Here is a 7,727-nt window from a genome sequence, read left to right as displayed (position 1 = left end):
CGTCTGCATTTTAGCACCGCCTTTCACCCGCAGACGGATGGTCAGAGCGAGCAGACCATCCAGACGCTAGAGGATATGCTGCGGGCATGTGTTTTAGACTTCGGAGGTAGCTGGGATACCTACCTTCCGTTGGCGGAGTTCTCGTATAATAATAGCTATCATGCGAGTATCGACCGTCCTCCCTTCGAGATGTTATACGGGAGGAAGTGCAGAACCCCGATATGTTGGGGTGAGGTTGGCCAGAGGGTCATGGGGAGCACTGAAGTGGTGCTCAAGACGACAGAGAGGATTCAGCAGGTTCGGAGCAGACTTCAGACTGCTCAGAGTCGGCAGAAAAGTTATGCCGACAAGCGCCAATCGGACCTGGAGTTTCAGGTCGGGGATATGGTTCTTCTGAAGGTGTCGCCATGGAAGGGCGTCATCCGATTCAGGAAACGGGGCAAGTTGGGTCCCAGGTACATTGGACCATTCAGGGTCCTAGCCAGAGTGGGCAAGGTGGCATATAGGTTGGATCTGCCAGCCGAACTCAGTCAGATTAATAGCACTTTTCACGTCTCCCAGTTACGGAAATGTTTGGTGGACGACTCAGCAGTGGTACCCTTAGAGGATATTCAGGTCGATGACAGCCTGAATTATATTGAGCGGCCTGTAGCAATTCTCGACCGGAAGTCGAAGGATCTGAGGAATAAGAGGGTGGAGCTCGTGAAGGTGCAATGGCAGCACCGGAAGGGCTCGGAATGGACTTGGGAGCCGGTGGATGTGATGATGGAGCATTACCCAGAGCTTTTCCAGGAACGAGCAGCAGACTTCGAGGACGAAGTCTAAAATAAGTAGGGGAGATTTGTAGCACCTGGTTCCTGGTATGTATTTTAATTAAGTAATTTTTCATTTTTGGCTTGGGACTCGGCGAGTTGAAGGCTCAAATCGCCGACTAGAAGCGGGATGAGACGCGGGATTTAAGTGATGGACTCGTCGAGTCGGGTCCCGGACTCGACGAGTAGGCTCTGACTGGACAAAACCCTAATCAGAGGGTTTGCACCCTATTTAAACAACCTTATACAGCCTCCATCGCCCCTTTATGCTCCCAGAAACCCTCCATAGCAAACCCTAAGTGTTTTGGTGCAAGATCTAAGGCTTTTGAGTGATTTTTGTGGGTTTTGACCTCAAGGAAGGAGGAAGGACATAGAAGGATCAAGAGGAGACTGAAGGATTCGAGTTTGGTTCATCATTTGCAGTCTTCGAAAGGTATAAAGTCTGTACCTTGCTTGCTTGTTTGTTAGATCCCTTTTTGGGGAAGATTTAGGGCTTTTTAAGCCATATGACGTAGCCAACCATGATTGCAAACATGGTTGGGGGTCAAGACTTCGGATCTAAGTCTTGGGAAGAGTCACAAGGCAGATTTGGGTTGCTTTTGCACCCAAGGAAGGCCTTATGCAACAAAAGAGCCATTTTAGAGCCTTTTTGGCTCAAAAGTACCATGCATGCACGTAAAGTTCGTAACTTTACGTGCTAGATCGAGCTTAGGGGCTTGGATCTATCATTTGGACAAGTTTTGTACATCAGAAATCGAGGATTTAGGGTGTGGACGTTATCGACTCGGTGAGTCCGTTCTTGGGACTCGACGAGTCCAAGGCTTTGAGTTCCATATCTGTTGAGGGTCAAAGAACTCAGTTGGGTGTTAGAAGGGTTGTAGCAGGACAGAAAGAGTGACCCAACGCAATGGACTTAGTTTTAGACCTGGAGTTCATGGGACTCGACGAGTGCTAGAACAGACTCGGCGAGTCCAAGACAATCTTCTTATGATTGAAGATGAACTCGACGAGTTGTTCATACAACTCGGCGAGTCAAGGTCAGAACTTGTTCATCAGATGAAGGTGAACTCGACGAGTTGTTCATACAACTCGGCGAGTCGGATGAAGGTCCATTCGATGTTCATATCGAAGAGGAACTCGTCGAGTCGTCGCTAAACTCGACGAGTAGGGTCGTGGATGAGGACAGTTAGAGAGATAGGGACTCGACGAGTTGGCGGCCCAACTCGACGAGTCGGGTCAACTGGAAGTTGACTTTGACTTTGACTTGGACTTGGTCAGGGGTAAAATGGTCATTTTACCCTAAGAATAGATATTAGATTCTGACTGAGTGTTTTGTGGGAATTGTAGCCGGAGGATTTCCGGAGCAGCAGCGGACAGAGGTTCCCGCACAGATTATCAGCAGCTACTCGTACGAGGTGAGTTACCTTCCAGTAGGGGTGGGTCTAAGGCCACAATGCCGGCCCACCAAAGAGGAGTATTTAGAAGATGATTGTCTTTGTGATAATTATCTTGGTCTGGTTACGTGCTTTGGTCATGAGTTTTATCTGTATGATATGTTACGTGTATAATAGGGATTAGTTTCCCTGACAGCGGTCCTTAGGACCGAAGGGTAGGTCAGTACCCGGATATGCCTGACTGTATGTTTATATCTTGTTGATTGTATGCTAGTGGTAGGGGGTGGAATAGTCCCCAGTTACCGGTTGAAAGATACCGATGACAATTACCGGTTGAAAGATACCGATGATGATTACCGGTTGAAAGATACCGATGATGATTACCGGTTGAAAGATACCGATGATGATTACCGGTTGAAAGATACCGACGACGATTACCGGTTGAAAGATACCGATGATATTGAATGGTATGTGGTATGATGGGGGAACTCACTAAGCTTTGTGCTTACGGTTTCGGTTTTGTTTTCAGGTACCTCTTCGTCTAAGGGGAAGGAGCCGGCGGCGTAGCATCGCATCACACACACACATATGATTCCACATCGGATTTTCTGGGATTGTACTCTGATTTTCCTTATTTTTGATGTCATGGTTTGGGACACAACATTAGGATTTTGTAATGTGTTCCTTTATTGACAGTGCTATGGTAAAATGTTTTAAAAATTATTAATTTAAAAATGAAATTTTTGGGCTTGAATTTTGGGATGTTACAATGTATGCATGGTTGTTGTGGTGTATGTAGCTTTTATAGCTAGTATGATTATGTGTTTATGTGGATTGTGTGGGGTATGCTCTTGGGAACTCACTAAGCATTAGCTTACAGTTTGTGGATTTGTTTCAGGTACATCTGAGCCCAAAGGCAAGGGCAAGGCTTGATGGGGCGGCATGCACTCTCTCTCAGGAATTTTTATGGGACACTCTGATGATTTGAAATAATATTGTTATGGTTATGAATTTGAAAACAATTGTATTGAGATTTTATGGTTTATGGAAAGTGTTTTGGCTAATTAAAAATGAAAATTTTCTATTGAAAATTGGGTCGTAACAAGTTGGTATCAGAGCCTTGGTTTGAGGGATTCGGGAACACTCTCGGCTGTGTCAGGAGTTAAATTAAGGAAGTGGTAAAACTATTTTCAAAAATAAAAGTTAAAAACTTTTTAAGAATGGAAAAGAAGAGAGTGCAATGCGCGTGATCGGCCGAGCCAAGTAAGTAGTTCCCCAATATGTTAGCCATCTTATACTGATATTTGAGTTATGATAATCGTATGGATCTTGCTATGTGTATGCTTTTAAAATTATATACGGTTAGGAGCTTATAGCCTTAGAATGATTGATTTGGCCTTATTTCCTGTTCCTTGTCTGGTTGTGGTCCTAGAGTAGAATCTCTTATTCGAAAGTCTATTTTATCCTTTTTTGTATATAATTTGCATGCATAAAGGCAACCTGTTATGATTGGTCTGATTGATGCGGGTAGAGCAAATCTTTGGATAACATAGGATTTAGTAGCTTGTGGGATATGTTGTTATGGGACGAATTGGGTTTATCAAGTAGAGCCTTGGGGAAGGTACAGGTAGGTGTGGAAGGTAGTATTGGGCCCGTACTACTGAAAACACAGGACCTGTACCCAAACCAATGTTAGATCTGGAAACTCTAAGGAGGACCGGTGTGGGGGGGTCCCCTCTATGGACATCCTGATCATTATATGTTGTGGCATTGCAGTACAGTATGGTGGTGACACGATTTGGAGCAGGAGGATCAGGATCTGGATCGGGGTCGGGTGACACTACCGAGCCCATTGATGAGAGGTTGCGCGAGCTCATTGCAGCCGAGGTGACGAGGGGAATCCTTGACGCTACCCCAGTGATTTTTGGGACAGTCAAGGAGGGTATGATGGAGATCATGGAGGGGAGGCTCAGACATTCAAAGCCGAGATTGTTGTAGGCCAGGTCGGGGCCCGAACTCCTTCATTCCGGGAGTTCAAGGCATATGCGGCGCCGGAGTTTTTCGGGGTCAGGGATCCTATTGTTAGCCGACGTTGGGTGGCGTACATAGAGAACGCCCAGCGCACGAGTTCTTGTCCTGATGCGGCAAAGGTGGGTTTTGCTTCGTGTATGCTAAAAGATAGAGCCCGAGACTGGTGGGGAGAGGTGACTAGCCAGGTGGGAGCAGCTGGTGTGGATGAGATGACGTGGGCTGAGTTTGTTAGGCGATTTTATTTGGAGTTTGCACCACCTATTGAGGTGCAACGGCTAGTGAGGGAGTTTCATGACCTCCAGCAGACCACCGAGACTGTGGTGGAGATCACCGCCAAGTTTCAGGAACGAGCACTGTTGATCCCACAGTATGCAACATACGAGGATATGAGGCGGACGATATATCATTCTGTAACGTCTGGTTCCTGGTATGCATTTAACTCATTTATTTATTCATTTTAAGATAGGAACTCGACGAGTTGGTGGCCCTAACTCGTCGAGTAGAAGGCAGATTATGCGCAGGGTTTAGGTTATCTACTCGACGAGTTAGGAGCCCTCAACTCGACGAGTAGCTCGGCCAGAATGAAACCCTAATCTCGGGGTTTTGCACCATATTTAAGCTCCTTAACCCCCATCCCTTGGCCTCATTTACAGCCTTCTTGTCCCAAACCCTAATCCACGAAACCCTAGAGCTTCCTTTGAGTGTGTGAGTCATTTTGAGTAATCTTGGTGTGCTTTGAAGCTTGTGGAAGAAGAAGAAGATAGAGGGCTCAAGAAGGGAAGAGTAGATCCAGAAGCTACACTTCTGTGGCTACATTTTCTGGTAATCAAGTTTCTATCTTGACCTCTAGTTCATTAGATCTCTTCCTTCCCCTTTTATGAAGGTTTTGGCCCAAGAATGATAACCTTTGGAGAATGGACGGCCCAAGTGGATAATCTTCCCGATCTACGACCTAGAGGGGTTGTTATGACATAAGGGTGCAAACTTTATGCCATTGGAGCCCCCATGCAAGCTATAGAGTATCATATTGGCCTTTTTAGCCCAAAAGGACATGCACGTGGGGAAAATGTGGGAGCTTTACGTGTCCAAGTAGTGTTAGGGGTTTAGATCTGAGGTTGTAAGCTTGAGTTTGGTGTACGGAAGGCTTAAGGACCAAGTTCTAGGTCCCAAGGAATTAGGGTTTGAGTTAAATCCTTTAAGAAGTGGTATTAATGGGTAAAGTCAGAAACTTTACCCTTAAAAGGACATTTTCAGGGTTATTGTGAAGTATGAAGCTTGGATCTGAAGTGTATGGGCTTAATCCATTAAAATAGCCCAAACAGACAGGGGAACTCAGCGAGTCCAGTAAGGGACTCGACGAGTTGAAGTCGGGTTGTCCCGATTATATGCCAGGTAGAACTCGACGAGTCTGTAAAGGGACTCGACGAGTTGACTCAGTTGACCACGAGTCTGAGTAGCACAGGAACTCGTCGAGTTAGGAGGTAACTCGACGAGTTGGGTTGGCTGGGAGTTGACCTTGACTTTGCCTTTGACCAGGACGTTGACTTTGACCAGGAGTAAAATGGTCATTTTACCCTAAGAAAAGTTATCAGATTTTGATTAAGTATTATTGTGAAATTTATAGTCGGGGAGTCGTTGGAGTAGTCGTCAGAGATTCCTCACACGAGATTTCACAGCTAGCATTCGAGGTGAGTTTCCTCCTGTAGGAACGGGTCTGAGGCACCAAGGTTGGCCCGTTTAGTTAGTAGTAGTTCCGGACTACGGTCTGATGTCGGTCGGGGCCCGATGTAGGTTTATATGTTTTTCCGGATTGAGATCTGATGTCGGGCAGTCCCGAGGAATGCTTGTATTCTTGATGTCTTTGTGATTCTTGCATGTGTTTGTATTGTATGTTTCCGGACTTCGGTTCGATGTTGGGGAGGTCCCGAGGATAGTTAGTATGTTACCGGATTACGGTCTGATGTCGGGCGGGGCCCGAGGAATGTTTAAGTGTTAATGTTATGTGCTTAGGTTTATGTGTATTACTGATTATGCTCTTATGTATTTCGATATTTGCTCGATGTCGGGCGAGGCTCGATGCCGAGCGGGGCCCGATACCGGGAAAGTAGATGCCGAGCTTGACTCGATGTAGTAGGGGCGGGGCCCAAGATATGTTTATGTGTTATGTGTATGGTATGTGGTAGTTTGGGAGACTCACTAAGCTTCGTGCTTATAGTTTTCAGTTTTGGTTTCAGGTACTTCCACTAGCAAGGGGAAGAGCTCAGGATGACTGCATGGCACACACCACAGTTTTAGCCTGGGATGTGTTTAGACTCTGATATTTCGATATGGTTTTGATATAGTAATTGGATATGATGTTTTAGATACATGATTGGTGATTTTATTATGAAATTGATGGTTTATGGTTTTCCGTAAATGATTTTAAAGAGAAATTTTTAGACTATATTTTTGGGATGTTTCAAGTTGGTATCAGAGCCTTGGTTTGAGGGATTCGGGCACACTCTCGGGTGTGTCTGAACTCAAACTAAAGACATGGTATGAAAATTTTCAAAAGAAAATTCATTTTTACAAAAAGAATTTTGAAAATAGAAAAAGAACTTTGGAAAAAGAAAAGGGTGTGGTGCATGCAATCAGTCGAGCTCAAGTAAGTACTCCCAAATTACCCATACAAGTTTATGTTATGATATGATTATGAGAACTGCATGCTAGATTAGGACTAAGGATCTAAGAAGGATGCCTTATGTGCCTATTATATGTGTACCAACTTTATGAGAATTGCATGCTAGTTTAGGATTAAGGATCTAGGAAGGATGCCTTATGTGCCTGTTATATGTATCTCAGCTTTATGAACTACATGCTAGTACAGATTAGTCAGGGATGGCCTGAATGATATATGCTTGTTTATGTTTACTCGATGCTCGAATGTTGCTTGCTTTGTGCTTTTAGGAGTTCTAGTTATCTTTTTCTAACTAGTAAATGAATATGTTAAGTTACATATTGCGAGGACTAAATAATTTCAGAAGGTTAGGTCTAGCTCTATTGCGCAACTCTTGTTTGAGTCCAACCGTTGTAGGGTAGGATCTCTCATTCGAAGAATTATCTAGTCTTAGTGATATGTAATAGTATTCACGAGCTAGTTAGGGGGAGATAGCAGGAACTTCTTATGCAGCTGATAGCGGAGAGTGGGTTGGTGATTACCCTAGGGCAAGCCTAGGATGAGTTTAGCATGGGATCCGCAGTAGTAGTAAAAGGGACTTGGTGGAGTCGAGGCAGTTCTTGAGGAAAGTACGGATAGATGTGGAAGGTAGTATGGGCCCGTACTACTGAAAGCAGAGGATCCGTACTCGAATCAAGGAAGGCTGAGATGAACTTAGGAAACTTGTAGAATGTCAGATCCCTCGAGTTATAATGAGTATACTAATGTTTGTTATGGTGTATTTTTAGTATGGTGACGCTAGGCACTAGGCTAGTTGGCACTTCAGGTACTGGT

This window comes from Lactuca virosa, chromosome 5 (assembly GCF_052849685.1).
Source record: "Lactuca virosa cultivar CGN04683 chromosome 5, Lactuca_virosa_CGN04683_v6, whole genome shotgun sequence".
Lineage (NCBI taxonomy): Eukaryota > Viridiplantae > Streptophyta > Magnoliopsida > Asterales > Asteraceae > Lactuca > Lactuca virosa.
Note: the sequence above shows the minus strand (reverse complement) of the source record.